Source organism: Alligator mississippiensis, chromosome 2, assembly GCF_030867095.1.
Source record: "Alligator mississippiensis isolate rAllMis1 chromosome 2, rAllMis1, whole genome shotgun sequence".
Lineage (NCBI taxonomy): Eukaryota > Metazoa > Chordata > Crocodylia > Alligatoridae > Alligator > Alligator mississippiensis.
In genome coordinates this window covers 269,417,554-269,444,805 of record NC_081825.1, presented here as the reverse complement: position 1 = coordinate 269,444,805, position 27,252 = coordinate 269,417,554, and the positions used below count along the sequence as shown (strand labels likewise).

Genomic DNA, 27,252 nt, shown 5'->3' with positions numbered 1-27,252 from the left:
GTCATTATTTTTATAGATAAAACATTAAGAGAACTGGAACCTCCACACATATGACTTTATGCTACTATATGTTTACCTTCAAAGAGGCTGAAATAAATTTGACAGGAAGAGTACTTGCAAGATGTACAACACTATATAAATGACACTCCAGTATGAGCTAAGTTTATGACTATATAAATATTGATGTTATTAATGCCATCTAGAGTATGCAAGTGCAAAATATACCATCACATTATTGTATGCAATGTAGCAGTTTATGTTGGTGAGGTATTTATTCTATTGCTGTAACATCTGTTTTAAAATGATTTGTTGCATTTGAGTTCCATGGTGAGAAGGAGGAAGACTGTGATGGAGGAAGGAAGGCAAAAGGGGCTCAGAATTCATTGACAAAATATTTCACAGTACTTTTCTATATGCTTATATACTATGCTACTTTGCATGGTAATAAAATTGGATATATCAGATCTACCTATCCGTGATGTGCATATTCTCACTGACGTGACTGGGAGCTTGGAAACCCATAAGCAATGGGATAATTGATGTTAGAATTCAAGTATATATATAACAGATATATAAATGGGAGTCTGGAGAAGAACTCTGTCAACGGACAATGATGTCCTGCTGCTATTTAAATACCACGTTTTCCCATTATCCTTTCAATTACGCACGTACAGCTCTCATTGAAGACAATGCTGTTTATGTTCAGGCATAGTAGAAAACATAAATCCCGTGGTAATAACCTATCCAGGTAACTTCCTTTCTTCTACGCCAAATTATTTTATCAATTTATCATAAAATCATAGAAATTAGACTTGGGGAAGTTCCTTATGCCAGCTACACCAGCCACTACCATTGTAGGTCTATTTCCAACCCTATGTTCATCAATGTTTTGCCAAGTCTAATTTTAGCCGTGCCCAAAAAAGCAGTTTCCACTATTTCCCTTGGAAGATTATTCTGCAGATCTCACCACTGAGAACATTGTCCTGATGTTTTGATTAGCTGAAATACTGGCAAAAGCACAATCAAGTCATAGTGAATGAAACAAGTGGCCTGATTTTCTCATTAAACAGCATATCCCATTGAGTTCTACTGGATCTTCTGGAGACTAAAATTAAGACTTTTTATTTGGGCTATGGTGTCTTCAGGGCAGAAATGCATATGATGAACTAGAATTTATATGGCTAAATGCATGCTTAGGAATTCTACTGGTATCTTTAGACACCTGTTTTTGAAATTTCCTGCCAAAATCCTTTAAGTTCTGAATTACTGTTACTTATGGCTTGTTGGCAATTGCAAACAAATATCCAGTAGTGATTCTCTGGATTATACACATAACTGTGTACATTGAGTGAGATTACAGGTACCTTTGACAAACTGCTGCTTTCTGATTTTGGGGTATATTCTCCTCCCAGAACATGTGCAGGTACCATTAATCTATTGAACAGCAATAAGAGAATAGTATACTCTTTGCTAGAGAGCTTATGGAACTTTGCAGTAGACTTACAAAACAGTAAACAAATTGTTCTATGGAACAAGTCTGCAGGTTACAATGCAGCCTTTTATTAGCATAATATTCTTGCTTAGGAGAAGAATTATAAAGAACCTTTTATGGCTTAACCTTCAAATTGTTAAGAAAGCAAAGTGTTCAAAAGCTGCTGCCTCTTGGATCTTGCACTTTCAGGGCTGGTATGCATGCAAGAAAGATCTCATTTTATAATTCCTTCTAGAAGTCAGTCAGCCGTACCACCACAAGACAAGAAATGAGAGTTGAATTCCAGTCTCCTTTTTAGTCAATGGGAGTTCTTGCACTAATGCCTCTAAATGGATATTTCATCCAGGCATTTGCCTTCAGAAGTACAGGTAAGTGTTATCATTGTTAAAGAAGGAATTAAATAATTGTATTCATATAGTCTGGTGCTGGAAGTCATAACCTGCCCCCCCCCCCCCCAAAACAAATCTGAGTTATTCAACATGAATGAATAATGCAGATGACAATACATCATAATTAGTCTGTACAAGAACCAGAACTTCTGTTTTTGGTTCTGGTTCTTTTTTTTTAAATTATTTTCTTGTTTTGTTTGTTTGTTATTTTTGGGGGGGAGGGGTTGTTTGCTTGCTTGCTTGCTTGCTTACTTGCTTTGAGGGTGGTCAGTGGTTTTTTCCCCCTTTTTTGTGAAATTCTACTATTTAAAAAAAATATATCATTACGAATGCCCTTTTTTTGGTAGAAAGGTCATTTGGCATTGATTGAAATATTTTGTTGTTTTGTTTTGATTCCAACATGTATATATCTTGTGTTTTTGTACTAATAGTAAAATCACTAGATGAGAAGATAGATAATTACCTTACCAATGCATTTGGAATTGAAAAGTCATTTTGAAATAAAATACCATACCATTTTAATGTTGAGAGAGAACAGTTGAAGCTTACATACATGCTTTTCTTTTCAATGTTTTATCTAATAGAATTTAAATTAAATGATACCTTTCCTTGAGAGAATTTGGTTTGGACAAAACAGCATTTTCCAAGAGAAAAAAACAGAAAAATCAGATGATAACACTAAGGTCATAAGTTAAATCCAAGACCTTATAATCAATTTAAGGAGGAAAAAAAAACCCAGCTAGTGAAAGGTGGCATTATCTTTAACCCATATTAATCTAGGAGGAGTTTGGAACAAAATTCTCCTACATTCATCAGTGGCCCAGATCCTGTACTAAACTAAATTGACAAAGTTCCATTGTATCCAGCCAAACTAAACTAATCTATGCCAGTTGAGGAGCTGGCTTAATAAGTTTTAAATTATATTTGCAGGAACAGTTTATTAGGTAGAATAGGTGCTGGACTGTCCACTGCTCTTGAGTGCACTCCAATATCCTCCAGTTACTTCTTTTATCAAAGGATAAATCATTAACTGGATTCCACACTTAGACACCACTCATGAACAACCTGAGTTTAGAGGATGATGGACATGGTACAGTAGCAATCACTGCAGGTATTGCTTTTAGAGGTGATCTATCCAACACTGGCCTGATTTCTCAAGAGCATGCACCAGAGTATTGGTTTAGATGTGCCAATCTAATCAGGTGGCCAAAATCACTCTGATAAACACTTTAGTTTTCATTTAGGAAATTGTTTCTGCCCCTTCTCTCATCCTGTGACCTGGATTTATTTTGAAAGCTTTTGGCTAGGGAGAGCATTGCACTGTAATTAATGCTTCAAACATATGAACAAATGAATAAAAACATGAAGAAACACAGAAAGGTTTTTTCCTTTGAAAATACATTTCAATTCCTTCCATGTCTCTGGACAGCAAATGCTTTTGACAGTCTATATTTTGCCACTGTTTCATTTAATAATACATATCGACATTTATCCTGGGAGATCACTCTGTGTTAAATTCTCATTGCACAGCATCCAACCTGCTGTCCATTTTTATGATTCGTATTATTGTCTACTGTTATTTTGTGGACAGTGCCAGTAATATCACAAAAATTAAAGAGCAAGCTAGAATAAGAACCTAGATTTCTACTAAGAAGAAAGCAGTGGTTGCTATCTTCCTTGTATCAAACTACTTTGGAGTTATGCCTTATCAGACACTGAATAATTGCTTTCCAATGAAGTCTATCTCAGTGAGAACCTGGCAACATTATGTGTGATGTTACATGTTTTATGTAATGAAGACAGTTAAAATTATTCCTTTCCACATGTATTTCAGCAGCAAAAGAAGTGGAGAAATAATAAATGTGGTCAATCTAAATTGGTCACGTATATGTGTAAGGCAGAAATCAATGTACCTGACATCATTTGGGGCTTTTGATGACTGTACTAGACCCTCCCCTACATGCTGTGCAGCTGCAGGCTGCACACCAGAGCCTGCCAGTTCTGCCACAATGCTGTCCGGGACCCCCTGGTGAGGGCCATCCTGGCCGCAGCGGGGGAGATCTCCGTGAACCGCACCATCCTGGGCTGTGAGAGCCAGATGCACCCCGACATCGTGATCACCAATGAAGAGGCCAAGAAGGTCATGATCGTGGATGTGACCATCCCCTTCAAGAATCAGCGCCAAGCCTTCACCGACTCCCGGGCTTGCAAGCAGGAGAAGTACGCCCCACTGGCCGACATCTTGAGGGGCCACGGCTATGATGTGACAGTCGATGCGCTCATCGTAGGAATGCTCAGAGCCTGGGTCCCCAGCAACAAAAGCATCCTGCATGCCTGCCTCATCTCCTGCCACTACGGCAAGCTGATGTGCTGCATCATGGTGTCCAACACCATCCACTGGTCCCGCAACATCTACCTGGAGCACATCACAGACCACCGCCGGTACTCCAACCCCACCAGATGGACCGCCACCGAACCGGATCCAGAGGGGACCACCTGAACCCTGCTCTGCACCAAATGGACTTCACTTCAAGAGGATTCTTCAGCAATGGACCACCCCGCTACACCCAAAGAGGACCCCTGCAGTGAGACTCTATATGGACTGAGACACTTTCTTTGACCTACTTCCTCCACCATTGCGGACCACTGTATGGATTTGTGTGTAACTATCTTCTTTCACTCTCAGCATTGTGAACCCCCTCTCTCCCTTCCCCCCACCCCCACTCCCTCAACCCCCGGGTTTAGTCAGCTAACATTGTATTTTCTGTGACCTAGTTGGCTTCCTCTCCTTAGCCCCACCCCTCTAATGTTAGTCCCTCACTCGGACAATTTGTATTTCCCTACTGGCTCTGTCATCTTTTTTGGATTCACAATCCTAAACATCTACTAATAAAATTCAATCTGTTCTTAAAGTTTATGGAAAATAAGTTCAGGCTCTGCCACCAGCAAACTGAGCACACATGGATCACATATTGTCTCAAAAACAGCAGGTAATAGCCACCAAAATAAAAGGGATTATTCCTGATCTACACTGCTATAACTGAAAGTAGAATCTAGGAATTAGAGAAGTACAATGGAAGGGCATGGAAATTTATTTTAGGTTCACTAATTCATTTATGTGCATAAAGGACTGGCTTGATGGAACATACTACACACATGAGAAGGTGGTCATGATAGTGCTCATTACCATTATTTCCATTTTTATAGTGTTTCCACACTCTTTCCTGAAGTTGTTGGGCTATGCCATGAAGTTTTGAGACCACGTGCATTCTTTTCTTCTGTATATTGCAAAGTCCAGGAAGTAAGGAAGCATAAGGAGAAATGATTCAACAAATTTAAGAGCTACAAGTGGTGCTTTGACGGTAGATTTATCTTATTCTGGTGTTAGTTTCTTATGCTGCTGAGTGAGACAGAGCCCTACCTACTTTAGTAACAGAAATACTAAAGTAGATAGGAGCTCCTCTGGGCAATAGTGTCAGGTATAAATTAAGAATTGGCTGAAGCCATATGATAAAGTGCTGCTTTTTTTTTTATCACAGTTTGATCCCTTCAATATAATCCTGATCTTTGGTAGTTCTGGGTCTATTCTGCAGACAATGGACCATTCAGTCAACATTATATTGCATTTTTGGAGGTAGATAAGTAATCACTGTCACCTGGCTTGAGATCCCTAAACTCCTTTCTGCATATTCTTTAAATGAAGATTTGAAAATAAAAGATTCTTGCCTCGTGTATAGCTGTATAAATCTCAAATAGTCCCACTAACTTCATTACAGTTAATCCACATGTATATTGGTATAATTAAGAGAAGATTCTTGATATAGGTCCCATTAATCATACTCTGGTTTTCAATTCCCTACCTTAATTTCTGTCCCTATCAGCCTCTTTGCCTTTATGAGAACTTGAAGTCTCAGAATATTTTAGTTATATACAGTTTTCATTTGTATCAGGCAAGTAATGTGCAATAATGAGGAAGGTGTTTTATCCACTTCATTGCATTCTCCGTGGTGCAGTGCATATTAGGAAGTAAAGGAAATTAAGATTCTTGTTGTTTTGTTCCACCAAGTAAGCATGCATATATATAGTAAGAGGAAGCTCCATTAAGGGAAATGCTTGCAAAGCAAGCAATATGCTATGAACCGGAGAAGTAAACTTTTAGAATTAAGAAAAAGAAGAAAAAAAAATTGTCTCTTATTAGAGCATCCTCCTCTTAACACTCAACATTAAACCAGCTTTGAACCTATAGCTATTTCTAATCCTATAGATGCCTCCCTAGCATAGCTCTCTTAATAAAAAAATATTTGAAAGAATAGAATCACAGGTCCTTGTAGCCATTTCTCTTTTATCTTGGCAGGAAAAAAATGGGTTTTGTTATATCTTGGGTTATAAAAGACAGAGAGACAGAGTAGAATCTGGATCATTTTTATCCAGGTGGTTCATAATCTGCTTAATTTGCAGCAGGTTGCTGAGTGAAGGATGAACAGCTCTGCGGCTTGTCGTGGCTTTTTTTTCCAAGGGTGCCATTACTCCACTCAGCTGGAGCACATCACTGTCCTAGGCAGCTGACTGGAGAACTGGAGCCCTCTGAAATAAAATTGGGCTCCTTCATGGTCCTACATAGCTGTGTGTCGCGATTATATGTGACCCCTAGTTGCAAACCCTAATCTTTGTAAGGACCAGAGAACGTAACCATGTAAACTAGCTGGTTTTACTGCAATGAATCTTCTAGTTTTAAAACAGTACAAATTAGGAACTCCCTTTTGGGATCCACCAGTCCTCCCCACCCCAGTCCTACCAACCCACCCTCTGGACCTACCATCCTCGCTACCTGGAAGACTTACTAACCTTCCCCACCCCATTTTCACCTGATCCCATCCACCCTTCTCCCTACCCTGAGTTACTTACATCATGCTCCCCACATGGTTCCTGGAGAAAGCAAATAGCTACACATGCTGTTCCTGGCAGTGGCAAACTGTTGCATGTACCTATCTGGCAGGGGAAATACCATGACCGCTCAGGCGGTTTTCCTAGTCACTGGGGATAACTGCTTTCCTGGCACAGTGTAGCACCCATGGAGGTAATGTATAGTTAACCTCCCACTTTCATTTCCAGTGGGAAGATCTTGGCTTTACACCCACTTTATGGAACTGGGAGACTCCTCCCTACCTTGCTTCTGCAGCCATATGGCTGAGGACAAGCAAAACTCGGGGGCATCCGAACCCTAAGCCTCTGGGCTTGGGCCTGCACATAGGATGCACGACAAATGATTTGGAAACATCTGAAGCCCCAAGCTGAGGTGGAAGATGTTTGCTGGTAGTAGGGCCACATATGTTTCTTGAATGACTCACAGATTTGGAATTGATTTTGCTGATTTGGCTTAGAACACGAAAAAATTTCCTTAAAAACAAAAAACAAACAAAAAACAAACCAAAACAAACCCCCCTCCTGGTTCAGGTCTAGGTGACTTACTCTTGGTTCACACCTTTAGTCACTGCTCTTACTTGCTGCACAATTGATCTTATTTTGATATTTAACTCTTCATCCTGACCGTTCACACATATGAGTTTACTCTTTGTATAAAGATTATCCATGCTCTCACAAATAATTGTTACTGGTAAATTGTGCCCTAAATTTCAGTTTCAAAGGGGTTGTCCAGGGTTTAAAACTGCTGAACTGTATCCATGAGTCTCCCATCCTATATATTAATTATCTTCTGGTTGAAAGAGAGTCCATTGAGATACCATGGTAATCCACTACTATGGCTTTGCACACTACAGCTTTGCGAAGAGGCTTTAAAACCTACAATGATTAATAACATCTAAAGGCCTCAAATAGAACAGAATAGAAAATGACCCATTATTTCTACAATCATTTTAGTCTTCACTGCAAAACATAGTTTTTTATGCCAGCAATACTGAATCAAAATTTCCTAATATATATTTTCATATAATAACTGTTTCCTAGGGTATTACTGAAGTTTCTGATGGCAAAGAACAACTAGTATTTTATCTGCTAAGGCACCTCATCAGCTACCAGCTAACCCATACTTTGATTCCCACTTTGTTTCAGGACAACAGTACACGTCTTGCTGTAAATTGTAAGGTTAAACATTCTCTGGCAAAGCAGCAGCAAGTTTTTCTGTGATATTGGCATCTGTATTATCTTTAGCACCGTAATAGCAAGTTGCTCACACTGTTCATATCTCAAGTTCAGTGACTCCAGTATCAGAATATAGACATGTACAGTCTTAATTGAAGTAAAAGGAAGTGGCAAACCAATTGAGGACATCTGTTATTATCCCACATCCCCTTCAGTAGAGTATTGCTGTAGCAGGAGAAAGTATTTAATTCACTAAAACCGATCAGTTAAAATTTAATGCAAGTGCCAAATGTCTAGAGCTGCATTGATAAAAAACATTATGCCTGTAGTCTTCTGTCACACAGAGATGAAGGTTAGTCTGGTAAATATTTCAGAGGCTTATTACATGGCCATGCTGGTCTGATGCATAGAAGAAGTAAGATTCATTACATATAGCATCTGATGGAGTCTGAACAATGTCATGGAAAATATGTCAGTTGCAAAAAGTCCTGCTGTTGCTCTAATAGTAATAGGAGAAACATGAATTAAAATAAAGACTAGGTCCCTCAATAAATTACATTATTAAATTCTGCATTTTGTAACTGAAACTACAAAGCTACCCAAAAAGCAGCTAGGGCAGAGTTTGGTTTTAGATCTCTACCACGGGAGTTCCTGCATCTACCTAAGCTTGTGACCTATAAAAACAGGGAAAAGATTTAGCCCACACAAAACAGACATCAAAAATATTCTTCTTCATTGTGTTTGTTGTGAAAGAATGATAATATCTGTCTTTTCAGCTATACAGTTGACAGTTCTCTATTTGTTCAAAGGATGTCTAGGGCACAAACAATGGCAGTGCAACCTTCAAAACTGTGACCCTCTTTCCCCTGCAAATACACATAAAGATAGAGGGCTGGGCTTATATAGCTCAGATGCTGGTATGGGTTCAGTTTTTACTTCTGCCAGGTTCAGATATCCAACTATCATAAGCTGGTATAGCCCTGAGGACTATGCTCTTTTACACAAGTTAACCATCAATCCTTCTGTGGTGCTGGATAAGTCACTTACTCTATTTATGCCTTGGTTCTCCTTTCATTAAATATGGGTTTCTATATTTTCAATATGTCCTTTCTCCAAACCTTTGGCTCGACTATATAAGTGTTAATATTTTTGGTGCATGGCCTGTATTTTTTTATGCATTTACATAATGCCTAACAAAATGGGGCCCTGATCTTAGCTGGGACCCATAGAGACGACAAATAATACAAACAGAAGGAGAAAGGACTTGAAGGTAAAGGATGGTTCATTTTATTTACTTAATCAATCTTTGTACTTTCCATGGTGACCTGGAAAACAAGGCCCAATTAATGCATCAACTAATGGAGAATGTTTTATCCAACAGGAAAAGACTTGAGACTACTATTCATTTCATTCAGACCACCTGGTAGCCATCAGATAGAAATAATTTCAGTAACTATTGGTTTCAACTGTGGGCTGCATTTCAGCTGGGAGAAACTTAAAGGTTTCATATCCCAGGGGAGATGTCCTTAGTTATCTGGATCCATGAGTGAGCCTTAAATATATTGTTACAAACTGTTTTATGAAATCTGTGTCAAAAGATACAATACTTTGTTGAACAAAAGAAAAATATATTAATAGAAAAAATATACTAGATATTGTGTTAGTCATCACTTTGCACTTTCTTTCATGAAGTATCTTATAGGAGACTTGCAAACATGCCAAAATCTGTTCCCTATGAATCTATAAAAAGATTTTTTTAAATGCTTTCAGGTAAATTTTAGTGCTTGTGAAGAAAGGAGACAAATAACGAGTGAGGAATAAAATGATTAGGCAGTATAGGTTTCCTGAGGCAGTTCTGTCAATGTAACTCAGTTCCACATCTGTCCTGAATCTGTCCAACAATGCCAGTTTGTCCACTTTTTTCCCCATGGACTCAAATAGCCACCTGAGGCTTGACTGAGGCAAGCCAAACTCATCTGTCTTGTGTTTTACCTTCTAATGGAATCTTGATCTCAAAGCATGACGGGTTAGCCCACAAAAAGCCACCTTTCCACTGGAGTTTTTGCCTCTGACCTTTTTCACAGTCCTGAAAATTGAATCCTGATCAGACTCTATGCTATACTCTTTTCAGGACTGTTTGGCACAGGAAATACTAAGTAAACTTACATATTGCCTCAGACATTACTGATATCCCCTGGGTAACATATACAACATGCAAAAATATACACATTCATACAGTAGGTACACCAATCCCTAGGATGACCCTTACCCTTGAAGCCTGTTTCTTTGATCCTAAATACCCATAACATGTCAGAAGTGAGGGTCTGGGCTTCAGAGACAGGGAGATTTAGACCTTCACACATGATAAAGGATATATATAAATGTTCCCCACATCCGGTTTATGCTTAGGTTGCTTACTTTATGTTTAGGTGGGTCTGGGGTCAGTTGCCAAGTTTGTGGTCTGCTGGCAAGACAACCTGTTGGGAGGTGGAGGTAGCACAGCCCTGGGGATAGGGTGAGTAGCTGGGGTTTTCCAGACCCCCAGGCTATGCATTCTCAAGATCAGGTTAACCTTTTCCTAGACTGGGTTAACCATTTCTTGACCTAAGTTAGTTGCACCTCCATTTTTTGGCTGAACTAACCCCTCTGAATGCCTGCACAACTAGGTATTTAGATCAATGTAATCCTGGTTAGGTCATTCTCAATGTAACACCTGTATGTATCCATTGAGGGTTTCTATAACCTCCATAAATTTAATCTGTTTCATGAACAACTTTTCATCACCTTACTATGTTTACACTTCAGTGTCAGGTTCTATCTCACCTTCAGCTGCAAGGGAAAAAATAGCTTGTAACATCCTTGTAGAATCTGATCAGTGTTTGAGGTACCAGTGTTTTAATCAACAGGACATCATGGATATGCTAATGAAATGGTATGCAGCATAACTTTACTTTGTTTAAGTGTAGGATGATCATTTCCTTTAGCAATTTACTTGTAAACAGAAACAGCAGATTAAAATTATAATGCCATTTTCATCATGTGGCTAGCCATACTATCCCTGTCTTTCTTCTAACTCATTTTTTCAGTATAATACAATAGAACTCTGGCCCATGTCAAGTGAGTGACATAGGATAACTGAATCTATAAAATGCAATCAGGTGGTCAACTATGAATTTTAAAACAGCATGTTTTAACTATAATGAGCCTGATCACTTCCCTTTCATACACATATGCAGGGTGGACTTTTTGCACTTAGATCTTAAGAAAATGAGTTTATGGCTTAGCGGTGTGGGGTATGGGGGAGTGAGGAGAATACACAATTGCTCACCAATCTCATGAGGACTCAGATCTGAAGTTAATAAATCTAAGATCCTTTTCGCTTTGATTTAGCATCTATGTGCTCTTGTTCCTTAGGAGAATGGTCTAGGGGAACCTCACAGACCTTTCTTTCTCTCCTGTCTCCACCCATTTCTTTTTCATGGGAATGAAGATTTGACCAATATGGTTAATTAAAACTGTGATTGTTAGGAAACTGATGTCCTTATTTCTCTGAAAGCTAATTGTTTATCCTTGTATTTTAATCATAGATTACTCACATTCTTCCTGTTTTTTCCTGGTCATTCTCTAGTCACTTTTCCCTGCTGGCTCTCATCCTGCTTTTGCACAATGCTGTAATTTTGGGGTTAAACACACAATACAGGCAATATTTAAACCAAATAAAAGCTTGTTTTTTTGGAAAGGTAAATAAAAATCACTGAAACTTGCATTTTTCTTAGGATTTATAAAATCCTATTTTTACAAAATCTAACTTTAGGTTCTAAATACCCCTAGCAGTTACCCTTTGCTCTGCAGAACTAGGAGCTTTGTTAAAGATATCCTTTTGGCTGGATGTCTCCAAAGAAGCTGAACACTTCCAAAGTGGCCTTGTGTCAGCCTGTACTGTGCCTTGTGTAAAAAAGTCGGAGCTTCGCCATCTAAATGATAATACACTTCTGGAAATACAAGTACCCCAGCTAGTGCAAAAGAGTAGACATTTTACATTTTGAAGAGCATGAAATGCTGTCTCCAGCCTTTGTTCTCTTCCAGGGCACAACAGGTACTCTTTCTGCCTAGCATGGGAGGGGTTAAAAGAAGTAATCTCCTGTCTAATATGGTTCTCATTCAACCAAAGACAAGAAATAGGGCTGTGATTAAACACATCTTCTCAGGATCACTGTACATTGCCTCAACAAATATAATACAAAGTAGCCTGTGAACTGGGACTGATATTATCTGAAATTCACCTGTGATTATTCTTTTACTCTGTATTTGAAGAGGATCATCTATATACAAAGAGTCAGTTAGGATGTGGGACATCATCTCTTCATCAGCACATGTATAACCAAGCCATCAGCTTGCTGCTTGTAAAATATGATCGCATATGAGATATTGATGGCCTAAGGGAAGCTCTGAATAACAGAATCATAATTAGAATACCAATGCATTTGATTCAATAGCATTTCCATCAATGTCATGGAAAGATGAGTGTTCATGAAATTCAGAGTCATTATTGCCTGTCTGTACAAGCTAACTTATACATTTGCAACTTTGGATAAATGAAGGGCAAAGAACACCAGCCAAACAATTCCAGCTGGAGAGCTCCTTATCCTTAAGTTAGTGGCTGAATCTTATAGTAGGTCAGGGTCTACTCAGATCAGTTGCTAGCACTTAACCTATTTATGCTTATGCACATCTGACTACTTTTAGTCAAACAGCCCCCCTGCCTGTAAATCAACAGTCACAACACATTGGAGTGTATGGATAGTTTGCTAATAAGAGACTTTTGCAGGAAAAGAGAATCTGGGTAGATCCATAGTTTTATTGCCAGGGTTGCTGGCAGAAACTCTAACATGCCATTTATTCCATATTTATAAAGGTCCTCTGTGTGGATCTGACACTAGAGCAGAGTGTTTATCTTCTGTGGTAACAGAATGTATATCCAGAAATTGCATTGGATACTAAATATTAACTTTAAGGCCAGGTACAGACATTAAACTTTTACCAGTGTAGGTGATTAGAAACTAATCTATACTTGCAACAGAACAGAAGTGCGGTGCACAAAATCTGTCTATATGCACAGCAGAAGTATTGTGTGCACAGACTGCTTTAAAATGGAAGAAATTGGTCTAAGATTTGCTACCCCCCCCCAAAAAAAACAAACCCCAAACCCATAGGGCAAATGCACATTCTGTTTGGTGCTGATCTAAATTATGCTTACAGAAAATCATGTAACTTAGATCAATTCCACCATGGTCTTTTTGAATGTCTGTACCTAGACTAAAAGTTATCGATCATCAGAATATCTCCATGCAGAATGAAAACAATGATCTTGTTAGCCTTAAGGTATCACTAGAGCTTGATTCACCGCTCTCTCACACTGGTATTTATTTTGTATAATTCTCTACAATGTCTGAGGGACACTATTGATATACCAGTGTAACAAGGTGGATCCACAGAGCCAGTATCTTCCATATAAAATGGTAATAATGCAGCTTCATAAGTCACTACAAACTGTACTAGATAAAGCATTATTGCTTTTGGGAACAAACCTGTTTTAAGCACAACAGTAAGGGAGAGGAGAACTGCAAACAGATTAGAAAATCGAATAGGTCTTTTCCAGTTCTAAATTCTGTGATATCACTAATTCCCCTGTCACACCTAGTCCAATAAAATGTTTGATGGTAGATATGAGCTAATTAGTCTGCAAAATCACAAGGAAATGAACTTGCTCAGTGGTCCTTTGCCATTCAGAATCTCTCAAAGGGTTTCTTGCTTCTGTGTGGAGATGCATTTGTGTGTGGTTTGTAAGCATGTATACCTAAGTATATACACATAGGTAATTCTTTATACACAATATTGCATACCTAGAAGATATTCTTTAAGCAGCACATGAATAAAGCAATTAAAGCAACAGTACTGTCAGCTGATCTGCCGCAGAGACTATGAAAACAGTCTTTAGGTGGTGATGGGAGACCTGGCACTGTTTGTAGCATTCAAAGTATGAATTTGAAAGAGAGAAACGTCCATTGTGTTTCCTTATTGCCTAACCATTTTCAGAGCTGTAATAGTAGACACTTTTCTCTCTGACTAAAGACTGTTATTGTGTTATATACCACTGGTAAAGCAAAAGGCACTGAAATTATTTTTTTTTCCAAATGATGAAAGTAATTTCTCAAATAAAAAAAGACTATGCCTGGCATGATGCATTTTACAATTTACTGCTGAACTGAAGATCAACTTAAAAAAAATCCTCTTCATTGAGCAATATGGCACAGAGCCAGAATGAGCTATTTCAAAGATCACTGTTGGGCACATACAAATTGATACAAAGAATGTAGCAATGCTGTTGAGATTAACTTTTTTTTTCTTTTTTCTTCTTTTTCTCTATGCTGTTAAATTCATTCAGAGTGTACTCATCTGCAACATTAGGTAACTGTTTTTAGCCTGGCCTTTGCTTATTTCATTTTAAAGGTACTGAAATGTAGCATCCTGGACAGTAGCACTTTTTGAATGCACAATAGGAAACAAATGGAAAAAGTGAAATTCATTTCCTCTGGGTACTTTAGAAGACAAAATGTCTCAGGTGAAATCTCTTGAGACATTTAAAACAAGACAGGACAGTTTACCAAGGAAAATACTGCAGGGGAAAATCCTGAGCTGTTAGAGGGTGAACTAGATGACCTAATAGGTCTTGTTCATCTCTAACTTCCGTGACTCAATTAATAACATAGGGCCTACTCATAGTAAATCAGTAACAAATGCAATATGCATGTGGGCCATTAATACATTAGGTTGGAGTCTTCTAAACCCCATGATGCAAAGCAAACATTTTAGGTAGTGAAATGATAAAACTACAGACATTGCCGGGCTACTTATTTATTAGAAAGTGATCATTAACTTTCCAACTGATACAGTTTAGGAAATAAATGTCAGTCTGACAAAACTTGTAAGTATCCCTAAAGACTAAGTGGTTAAGGATAAAGAAACTGACAAGTTCTGTTCTACCATTTCTTTAAATGGGGTGCCTCCCTAAAGCAAGACAAACAGGATCTGATCTTACGTAGCTGTCTCATCAAGAATACACATGCAGACAATGGGGTACCAGTGGTGTTGGAGTCACTGTCTTTCCTTGGCCTGCATCCAGGATAAAGTATAAGGAGATGCTAAAATATTTCTGACCTATGTTCCCAATTTTTGAAACACTTCACTTTTTTTAACAAACAACATTCCAAACACAAAATCGGATACCGGATACTGATTACTTACTCACTGTATATGTATATGTATATGTATATGTATATGTATATGTATATGTATACACCTCCCCCCCATTAGGGTTTGCAAAAATATTGTCTGATCTATACACAGCATTTGTACCCATATAACTGTGTTCTTTGGGGGCCTGATATTTTATTAACTGTTTTACTAGTCTAAACCCTAGTGTCAACACAGTGGTATTAGTATAAATGTATCTTGTGCCACTATGACTTTTTCTATGCCTTTATGAGAATAAACTACGTGGATATAACTGGAGTCACAATGTTAGAATTGTTCCATCTTTAATTTTACAGTTAAAAGAATAACATTTGTATGTAAGCAAGCCCTTTGTACATGAATAATCACCAAGAGAAGGAACACATAAATATAGGTGACATATTAATAATACACATAAGAGGCCCAATCCCACCTGAGATGTGAGAGCACTAGAAACTTTGCAACCTTGGTCCACAGTCCAGAGTCTTATGAAAAGACTATTACCCATGCAAGCAATAAGTATTAATCAGAGACATCTCATTTATTGCTATGGAACTATTCAAACTACTTTTGAATTATTTTTGTTGGACAGGGACTGTGGTGAAGAAGTGAAACATTTTCTTTAATTTAACTTCCCCTGTTGGTTTTTTGGTTAAGCAGTGACATGAACTGCCAAGTGCAGCTGGGAATGACATTACCTTACAGAACGAATCTATTGCACTCCTGATAAGGTGTTGATAATGCTTTCCATTCAGGACTGTGACCTTTGCTGGTTTCAATGGGTCATGTAATATTTGTGTACATTTTATAGCGGTACTGCATGACAAATGCCTAGTACCAACTAGCACAGATATTGCTGAAGGCAGAAATCACTGTGCGTACAGGCTGTACAGCTGTACGAGCAACTGTGTTGAGGACTATATTCTGTAATCTTATGGCTTGTACTTTTCACTCGTACTCACTGATGTTGATCAAAATGCAACCCCAAAAAAGTATATAATAGACTTGACTTAATTTTATCATAGCCACTAGCTCGTCAAAGGGAAATGCATTTGATGTCTGTCAGGTTTGGGGTTCATTTTTTGAGGAAGGGTAGACAGGATCCTAATTAAAATATCCAAAAAATTAATAAAAATACTTTGTTTACAAAGTAAAACAAAACAAAGACAATCTAAGTAGTCCATATAAAATGTGTTGAGAAGTGCAATAATGAAGGAATCTATGGGTCGTCTGAACACTCTCACTTAGGATCAGGTCTCACAAAAGTAAGTGTATGTTGGATCAGACCTTAGATTATCTAGGCTTTATAAAGGTTTCACCCCAAATAAATTTCAAAATGATTCTTTTTGTTTCAGTTTGTATGATTGTGGTCTTTAACCCATAACTGTCACAGACAATTAGTTTATTAATTTATCAGTTGAATAGCTGGCCAGTGATTAATAATTATGAAAGTGATCTTTTGACTTGAAATCCATGATTTTTGGTGCTCATTCTTTAAAGGGCCAGGTCTTGCAAAGTGCCAATCATTTTCTGTAAGATGCAGAGCACCTTTTATTTTCCACTCCATTAATTAGGGGCTGAAGTGAGTTCAGAACCAGTCAAGTTTGAGCCCGCCAGCAAGCCCTATCCCGAGTTGCTTGAAGTGTCTAGGAGTTTTGCTGGAGTAAAGTCTGGGGGGGGGGGTTCTCCGTTTCAACAATATTGTTCTCTTGAATGAAGCAGAAACACTAGAGTCTACACACTTATGTAAACACACCTTCACATTAAACTAAGTTGGAGAAGGTTTCTTTAAATAAATAACACAATTCTAAGTTGAAGTATAATATACAGACCTTTATGTAGCAAAACTACAAGCACAAGATTTCTTTTTTTTTAAGATGTTTTACAGATCTCTTTATGAATCATTAAGTTTTCTGGAATCCTGAGCAGAATGCGATGGATTTGTTTAAAAAGGTTGCTGGTGTTTAGATTTGATTCAGTTCAAAGGGCCACGTCATAAGGAAGAATCAAAGGAAAATAAAGACTGCTACTTATGTAGAGCAATAATAAAAATGGAAAGGTATGGGAAGGGTCCAACAATTTGACCATCCACATAAAATCACAAATTTGTTACACCATTTTGAGATTTCACTGCTTGTTGCAACTGAGATTTATTTAAGAGGAAACAATTTTCATTAAAATAATTCCACAGTTACAAACAGTGGATTAGATGATTTTGTTTTCTGAGAAAAATACATAAATAAATAAATAAAGCAATCCTTCCAAAGAATAGGGTTTCAGGACTCTTTCTATGGTTCCTTTTCTTTTAAGAAAACTCAGTTAATTGAAAGGGATAGGTCACACACTGTGCTGTGGGAATTAAACATCATATCTTCAGTGTATGTTATTTTAGCCTTTGCCAAAATAATAACTAGATAGGGTACCTTTCCACTCTTTCAAAAAATCATAACATTTTCCAAAAGAAAATACAATTTTGCATATATCTCTAAGGCAATTTGAACTCTTTCAGTTTCTTTAGTGAGTAAACAAACAAAAATTCCAGAATGGCTCCTGCCCAAAAGGGGAAAAAAGAAACACCTGACAACATTATATTTGCAAACTGTGTCAAACAATGCTATTCTCCCACCAATCTAATATGCTGCTCTTAAGTTCTCAACTGCTGTTCACAGTAATTAACTAAAACATGAAATATAGATGTGGATATGAACAAGAGAGAAATTAGTATTGGGAAGCTGGCTTTAATAAACCCCTAAAAGATACCATCTGTTTATAAAGCCACCCGGCTCCCCATCACTGCTTTCCAGCATGTATTCCTAATTTAGACCCAGCTGCATTTTTTTCTCTTTTTAAAGAACACACTGATACTATAAAGTCTATTTACAGTATATCTGGTCTGAGTGTCTGTTTCAAGTTTTAGTTGTTATGTAAGCACTCAGGGGCAATAACATTTCACTTACAATTGAGAGGGTTTTTTAAACATCAGGTGGACAAAAATGCATTGCTTTCATTATTAGCCTTGACTAATACTTAATCCTCCTTTTCATGAATGCTGATCATATTATCATTCCTCCCTGGAACAGCTGTCTTAGATGCCTAGTGTTCTTGAAGTTATTGGTACTTATTTAGAGTTGATTTTTTTTTTGTTTGTCTGTTTGTTCAAAATGTTCTTAAATTACATTGCCAATAGAGCACACTACTTCTGGAGGTTGCAGGTGAGGTGATTTGCAGGTATGAAAAAGAAAAGTAATTCACAGACTATTTTCAATCTGCTTTCAAGAAGAAAAGAGAGGAAAAAACCACCATTGATTGTACACTTCTCACAGATAGAGGTCACTAATGGACTGAATTTGAATCAGTGTGGTAGAAGCCACAAACTTATATGAAAGTAATCTAGTGAGAAAAGGAATCCAGTGTGAGATTAAAGACGAGGTAGCAGAGATGATTAAGGAAACTTTCATCTTCACAGAAACAATATTATCTTAAGTATGCCCTCTTTCCAGCTTATTAAACCAAAAGTTGAGAAGTGCAGTTCATAAAAAGCCTGATATAGTGGCATATATGAATTTCTGTGTGGGTTTTCTGGAGTTTGTAAAGTGCAGACCCCCCCCCCCACACACACACACACATACACACACTACCCTCCCTTTAAGAAGGGATGGACAAGTCAGACATGATGAGATCCTGCACTTTAGCTATTTGCTATTTTAAGCAATTAAAGACTAGCACATTCCTGATTCTCGACTGAAACCATAGCCTATGTAATGCAGATTCCAACTTGGAGGGTATAAGGTTGCTTTAGGGAGATACATCTAAATCCTAAATCAAACTATCCAGCAGGCCAGGATATAAATGTGACTTGTAACAGTGCTCAGATTAGATCCAGACCCTCAAAGGCAAACACAGATAAAATCACATCAGATGAAATACAGGGTGTGTATGTAAAGAAAAGAGAGGAAGGATGGATCCCTTCTGAACACGACGTGCATTCCAACACAAGTTCTCTTTTGTGACAGGATTGGATTTTGGAGAACACTGATGAGAGTTTCAATCAGGTAATTTTATCAGCACAATATTGACACGGTGATTGGAAATGCTCCACTCACACAATTTCTGGCCTGCACTGTCACATTTCTTAACAGCCTCGCTACCATGTCTGGCTAGAGAATAATTTTTTAAATGGCAAATCTACTACAAATGGAAAAGAAGTTCAATGTCCATGTGCAATGTCCTTTCACAGGCAAAAAGCAGAAGCATATAGCAGACATATTTTGAAACTCTTCCAATATTTCCGTATGGATGCCTCCTCTTCTTTATATATATTATTTCCCAGAGCAAGAGCAACTATAGGATTTTATGATCATACTTCCTTTAAACTTGGAAATGGGAGTTTTTAGAGTACATCTGTTGTATCTTGCTTGGTGAGGCAGGGCCATGCTCCAGTGATAGCACTGCACATGTTGACTCTTCAAGAGGTTGAGAGAAAGGGGTTTAGAGAGAAACAGAAAGAGAGATTTATTGGTGCAGTAGCCTTAAATCAATTTGGAAAAATGCCAGAACATTTTCCCTCCTTTTCCTTTCCAAAAATACATACTCCTATCAATGTGTTTCCTCTGGATCCTCTGGCTAAAGGGCGCGTTTGGCAGAGACTACAGCAGTCAATGAATGAAGTCCGTGGGAGTTTTGCCTAGGCGCGGACTGTAGGATTGCCGCTCCTTGTATTAGATCAGTCTTGAAATCTGAATTGGTTTTATTAGTTTACAAGCACTGAGAAGTTAGATGAAGTAAATAAACCTGTGTGTGTGTGACAGGGAGATACAGAAGTCTGCCTAGGTTTAATAAATATCTCTTCTGCAACCCACCTCTTCCTTTCTGTTTAGCAAGGGATCTGTATGGCCAAAAAAGCAGCAGCTGAAGAAATCTAATCAGCATCTTCTACACACCATACAGGCTTTTACACAGATTTGTGCCTTGGACTTGGACTTTATGATCTTATTGTAAGCTTTAAACAGATTTCCTTTATTAAAATTAATTAAAAGCTCCTGTTGATTGATTTCAACTCTGACAAGAAGGTGAATGGTTTTTCCCTTAGTTTGCTGCTGATTTTATAATCGGCTTTTATCTCCCACTGGAGAGGTCTCTTCTGCTCTTTGATTTATTTTTTTCTATTTTCCCTTCCTCCTTTCCTTTATTCTTATTTTTCCGCTTTTCATTGATCATCGTCTATATGACTTGGGGCTGCTGAGTACTTGGAACTCTCCAGACAATTCCCTTCTCCCCCCCCCAATTTATGGAACAATTGATAGGGATGAGATGAATTCTGGTGCCATTTACTGTTCCCTTCCCTGCTCTTGCCTGTTCCATTTGGGTTTCTTTAGGCTTGTCATCAGTGAGCCATCTAGTATTTCTTCCAGTCTAAGATTATCCGTTAAAGTTACTGTTTTCCCAATGGATTCCTTTCCCCTCCTCCCCAAAAATCAGGTTGCATCCACCACACACACACACCACTCCAAAATTACAGCTGAAGGGGACTCTAGAAATCGTGATGTTTCCTTTCAGCTTTTCCTGAAGCTCTGCCAGGAAGAGATCTTGGGGTACGTGGATGTGTGTGTGTGTATGGGGGGGGGGGTCTTTTGTAAAGATGCTAAGGTGCCACCGGGCTCTAGAGAATCATGAAAATCCCTGGCGCTGCTGAAGCTTCAAGCTTTGCGATCCCTTCCAAATCCACTCGGATTGAGCCCGACCAGAGGCCAGCAACGGAGCTGCAATTCACAAACTGGTGAAGAGCCGAGAGACCCTCGGAGCACTTGTCATATACTGTTCCCACATCCGTGCCGCTGCGTGTGTGCGGGTCTGCCGAGAACACGCGCGCGCGCACACACACACACACACACACACACATACACGTACAGTTGAGATGGCTGGTGATATTTCTGATACAAAACCTGATCCCGGATCATTAACTTTACCTCCTTCTATTGAGTTGCCGTGGGGAGGGCGGGAGGGGTTTGAAGCTTCAAAGTGCCGGGAACGGGAATGAGCAGGGACAAGAAGAGAAATGAAATCCTAACTCTACCTGGCAGGCTCTGGGAGTCCTCGTCCGGCACCGATCATAATCCCCCTCTGCGCCTTTTGCCCCACGCACCAAAACTTTTGCGGCGGGCGCTGCTGCTGCTGCTGCTGCTGCTGCTTGTCCGCGGGGCTGGCGGGGGCTGTCGCCCTTTGCAGTATCCAATGCGGTGCAGGCGGGGAGCTGCCGGAGCCCCAGCCCGCCCTGCAGGTCCGCTTCCCCGCAGGCTGGCGCTTGCCTGTGCTGCCTCTCCGGAGCGATCCCTTCTGCTCCTCTCTCCGTCCTCCCCTACGAGGCAGCGGCATCATCCTCCCCCTTGCTCCTCCACCTCCTCCTCCAACGCGCTGCCCAGGGCTCTGGCATCCCCGACGCACTTTCTCTCCTCGCTTCTCTGCCCTCCCTCCCCCGGTTCAGAGAAGAAGGAGCTGGATCGCGCCCGGCAGCTTTCCCTGGAGCCGGAGGAGGAGACAGGAGGGACCCCGAGAAGTCTCCGGACCCCCCGGGCCGAGCTCTCCGTGGCTCCGGCGGCGCGGGCTGCTCCGCGCTGTAGCGATGCCTCGGATCTGACTATTCCCCGGGAATGTGAGTCGTGCCTTTTCCCCCCCGCTCTCTCTCCTGCCTGCCTGACACCCCAGGGAGATGTTTACAGTAATGAATTCAGTTGATAGCCATCTCTCTCTCCCCCCTCTCCTGGAGTCCCTCCCACATTTCTGGGCTGAAGAATGCTTGGAAGGCAGGGCTGCAACCTAAAGCTTTCCAAGAGGCAAAGTCAGGCGAGGCTTTTAACTCATCCCTGGCTGCCAGCGGCTCTGCGAGCGGCGGCTCCCCGCGGCCGTCCTGCCCCGGGCTCCGGGCTGCGGGGCCGGGCTCACGCGGGGCTGGGAGCTTGCAGCTGCGGCCTGGGGCTCATGGCAGCCCTCTCCCTCGCTAGGGAGCTGTGCAAAGAAAAAAAAAAAAAAAAAGAGAGAGAGAGAGAGAGAAAGGAGGCAGGGCTGGCAGAGCTGACGCTCAGGGAAGGGTGTCCTCGCCACCCTTCAGTGAAGCCGCTGCCTGGGAGCAGAGTGATAAGACCCATTCAAGGGGTCTTTGCAAGCTCTTGTCCAAGGGGGGCTTTGAAATCTGCAAGAAAGGTGCCCTTAATAGGAGTCTCCACCAACATGGCGTTATTGCATGTGCAGGGAGCCTCCGATGAGCGTCTCTATCTCCCCCCCCCCCCCCCCCCGGTTTTATGATGAACTTTGATCTGGAAAATAACCAGCCCGGTGGTCGGGGGACACCCGCACGGGGCTCACACTGATGCCCGCGATCGCTCGGGCTGAGCCCGCCGGGGAGACGGAGGGGGCTCAGGGCCCAGCCGGCCTCGCCGGGGACAGGAGCTAATCCCCAGCCTCCGGCCTTCTCCGGAGCCAGGAACACGTTTCTTTTTCATGCACGTATCCTGCACTGTCTGCACTTGCTCCGCAGGGGGGGAAAGAAAGGGAAGAAAGAAAAGAAAAAGCCCTCCCGGCTCAGGAGCGAGTTCCTGCCATGCTCTGACAAGTCCGGATAAATGCTCTGCTCCTTTATTTTGAAGATCACTTGCACAAGAGAATAGGCTTTCCGGAGGGAGACTCTACCCCGTCTCCTTCATTATTCAAGAAGTGCGGGGCATGTTTTTGTGGGTTAAATTACGCCGGAGCAGAGGCGAGATGGGCGGGGGAGAGGGGAGGCCAACTTGATCGATGCCATGTGTCGAAGCTTCAGGAAAGGCGACTGAAATGCCTCCGGGGGTTGGTGGGTTTTGTTTCTTTCCTTTTCGCCCCTTTAGCTGAATGCGAACTTGACTCTTCCCTTCACCTGGGCCGGCAGAGCGAGATCGCTTGACCTTGGCTCTTAGCCCTTGTTCCGCATTCATTTGGGGTCTGAATTATTCAGTGTCGAGGTGCCAGGGACACAGCAAAGGGCAGCGCCATGCCCTTTTATTTCCATGCCATTCATAAGAGATGGTTAGGGTGGAAGGGGTGTGTGTGTGTGTGTGTGTGTGTGTGTGTGTGTGTGTCCTGGACGGCTAGGCCCTGTGTGTGTGTGTGTGTGGCGGGGCGGGGCGGGGGGGGGGAGGTGGATGAATGGGGTATGTGCGGTCGGTGTGTGTGTATGGGTGTGTGTGGGTGGTGTGTCGTGTGTGTCCTGGACAGCTAGGCTGTGTGCGGGTGGGTGAGTGGATGAATAGAATATGCGGTGTGTGTGGATGGGTAGTGGTGTGTGTGTGCGTGTGTGTGTGTGTGTCCCGAGCGGCTGGGCTGTGTGTGTGTGTGTGTGTAGTGTGTGTGTATGTTACTTCTCTCTCTCTCTCTCACACACACACACACGCACACACGCCACGTTGCCTCTCCTTTCCGCCGTCCCCACCCCGCCGTGCCCTGACGCCAGGCTGCACGGCCGTGCCAGGCGGAGGGGCGGGCGCAGCCCGGGCGCGGCGGACGCAGCAGCGCGGCCAGCGGGGCTGACCCGGGGCTCCGCCGCCCCCGGCGCTGCCTCTCCGCCCGGGCAGCACAAGCCTCCGGCCCCGCCGCCAGCCCTGACCTTGATCTTGCTCCAGATTCGTCCCCAGGGCGCTTGAGCGGGGCGGGGCGGGGCGGGGCGCGACGGGGTGTGCGGCCAGCCCCGCTCCCCGCTCCAAGCGGGCTCCTTCCCCTTGGAGCAGGGCAGCGGGTGTCTCCCCCGGGCTCACGCCCATCGCACCGAGTCCCGGGCCTGTGTGTGTGTGTGGGGGGGGGGGGGGATGTCTCTCCTGCACTGCCCCGTGCGGGGTCACGTCTGCCCGCGCCCCAGTGCCGCGCTCGTGGCAGAGGCGGGCGCGGGCCGGGGCCCCTGCTCGGGCAGGCCGGCGGCAGAGGCCGGCGCGCTCCCGCATGGCGAAGGTTAAGGCTCACCCCCCGGGGCTCTTCCCTTGCATCGCTGCCCGCGGGCACCGCCAAGCCAGGTCCATGGGCTCCCCGGCCGGCTGGAGTGGGCTGCAGTCTTCCCCTTCCCCTTCCCTGGCGGCTCCGATCCTACCCAGGCGCGCTCATTACTCCCAGGTGACAGCCCGAGCTGCGGGCTCCTGAGCGCCGGTGACAGAATGCGAGCGAGAGGCTGCGGCGCAGCCCGAGACGGAGCCGCCCCGGCTTGTGCCCGGCGAGGCTGCAGCTGCAGCTGCTCCCGGGGACGCCCCTGCCCGCGGGCAAGCCTCAGCCTCAAAGGAGCAAGCAGGGGCACAACCGGAGGGAAAGCGGGGTGGGGGCAGGTCCCAACATTTCTTCTCTGGGTTTAGAGATTTCCCATCTCCAGAAACCCCCTGCCCCGCTCTCCCCGGGGTGGGTGAGCTTGGGGGACCAACATGGCATGCCCATCCCGTCCCCCCGGCGCTGTGCGGGGAAGGGCACAGCACCAGCCCACCCCAAAGCCGGGTGGAAGCAAGAGTTGCCGCGTTCACACGGGAACTTTATAGGCAGAGCAAAGAGCCGCCACCAGCCAGCTGGACCGCGGAGGTCCCGTTTCCTTCAGGGGAGAAGAGAGCATTTGAAATGGGCAACGAGTGCCGGGTAGATCACAAGTGAAACGGCAGGGAGAAGAGCAGCCCCCATGCAGCGCCGCCGGCTGGGCTCTGCCTTCGGACGTCTCCAGCCCTTTGCCAAGTTTGAACCCCGAAGATAAAAGAGAGGGAGAGGCAGGGACATTGCCAGAAGGGGGGGGTTGAATGGGAATGGAAGGAAAGAAGGTGAACACACACACACACACACACACACACACGCAAACAGGCACAAACGCACACAAACAGGCACACAGGAAGAAACACACATGCACATAGGGACAAACACTCGCGCACGCACACACACAAGCACAAACAGGCACACAGACACACGCGCACGCGCACACTTCCCAATCACTGATGGTGCGCGCTGGTAAAGAGTGAATGGGACCGGCAACTTGGAAGTGGACACATTCCCTAAACCCGTGTTTTCTAGAGCCCCCCGCGTGCAATGGTCACTCAGGGGGGAAAACAGAGCCGGGGAAATGCATCTGATCTGTCTTTTCTTTTCCTTAAAGGTGTAAAACCAGATTGGATAAAGTACAAGAAGGAACAATCCTGTAATAGCCAGAGATTGGCCACAATAGGTTTTTCCATCTCTTTAACTTCTCTGATGTAAACGCAAAATCAAATAAACCTCCTTAAAATCGTCTAACATGCACGAAATATTCTCCAAAACCGATGACATAAGTAGGCAGCGTGGTTCTGCCTGATTGATTCAAGTCTCACTATCATCATAATCATTTCCACCACCCAGCTTGTATACAAAACAGGAAGCTTTCTAAACTCGACAATCACGCAGCAAAGCCCAGAGAGACATTGTAAGGCAAGACAAGCACTGTGCTGTTCAGCAATTGCTTGTAAATCCCTTTGCTTTGCCAAGGTGGCAGTATAGCACAGGGTTAGGACACTTGGAACGGCACAAGGAACATCAGCATTCAAGAACATATTTCAGGATGTCTGATGACTACTTACTTACCTATTTAAAACCTCCCCCCACCACTTCATTTTAGCTGATTTTTCCTCCTCTGAATTATTAAACTTGGTTATAGTTTGATTGCAGAGACCTTAGACTCTTTTTCTAAAATTTATGAAGCATTTTCTTTTCTTTTTATCCCCACTTTTTAAAACACAAACTACTTTGCATAATTGCAAAGGAAATTAACTGAAAGGGGAATGTAGAAGTATATACTTTTTAAATTACCTGTGATCATAAGTGGACTTAGCCTGGAGTGATGTTCCAGTACTTCATACTAAGGGCCATTAATGACATTATTTTTAACACATGTTAAAAAAAGAGAAAACTTTTCATAAAAAAACCCTCTTCTTTTGCAGAAATAGTTTTGAAATTATATTTGCAGCTTGCAAATGGAAGATAGAATAAAAAGAACTAGAGGTATTTCTCTTGATTTACGTAAGAAAGAATCTGATCCAAAATATTGTGTGCCTTTTCCTTTTAATTTAATGGGCTTCAGTTCAAGCCCTAAATTCCCAGTTTAAATCGGAGTAACTGGAGGATAGTGATTTGTTCACTGAATTCTGGTGAAAATGTATATATTCTATATATAAATTAATATATTAGTCTCCAGTTACTCCCATTATATATATATACACACACACACACACACATTATACACACACACACACACACACATACATATTATATATATATTTAAAAAGGTGAGGTTTTGAAGGACAAAATGGCTTTTTGTGGGCAGAAAAGGACAGAAATGAAAAATAACTTGTGAAGAAAGCAAGAAAAAAAGGGAAAGGGACAAACTTTAGGAATATATCACTGCCTATTTGGAAAGTCTAAGGCCTTTTCCTACAGGTCAGTCAGTTAGCCACATGCTGCATCAAAACCAGTCCCTTAGCCAGGTAAAACATTCTATTTTTGGACAGAAATAGTAATTTTATTGGAAGTTCAACCAAATATGAGGGGCTCAGAAGAAACCTATTCATTTCCAAGAGCTTACCAAGTTCATGTAATGCAGTAAAGCTATTTTAATTGTTTTATTGATTTGAGAATTAATTAGTCTGTTTTATCAATGCCAGAATTCAAAATATAATTTGAATGATTAAAAAGCATAGTGGTTTGTTACCATACACACTATTCATCTTGAAGCTATCTGGGATACTTTTTCTTCCTTTCCTTCTTTTCTTTCCTAAATCTATAGGTTTGATTAGGAAAGATGGCTCAGATAGCAGTATTACCTAGTAATACTATATACAACGCTGTAGATGACTGTAGTGTGTGCTATAACTCGTAGCCTTGACCTTTTCTTTCTTTACTCCAGTGGGGTTCTGCATTTGCTTTTGACAGAATCATGATAAACTGTGTCTGAGTGTTGCCTTTGGCCAT

General features: G+C 41.8%; 1 protein-coding gene across 1 annotated transcript in view; it reads right to left on the bottom strand.

Moving 5' to 3' along the window:
• Nucleotides 1-22,272, bottom strand: part of FLRT2 (fibronectin leucine rich transmembrane protein 2) — a 72,023-nt gene extending 49,751 nt beyond the window's left edge. The window contains exon 1 of the mRNA XM_006278343.4: nt 21,347-22,272. The gene's annotated coding sequence lies outside the window, so the exon portion shown is untranslated. The remainder of the gene's footprint in view (nt 1-21,346) is intronic.
• Nucleotides 22,273-27,252: the final 4,980 nt, after the last annotated feature.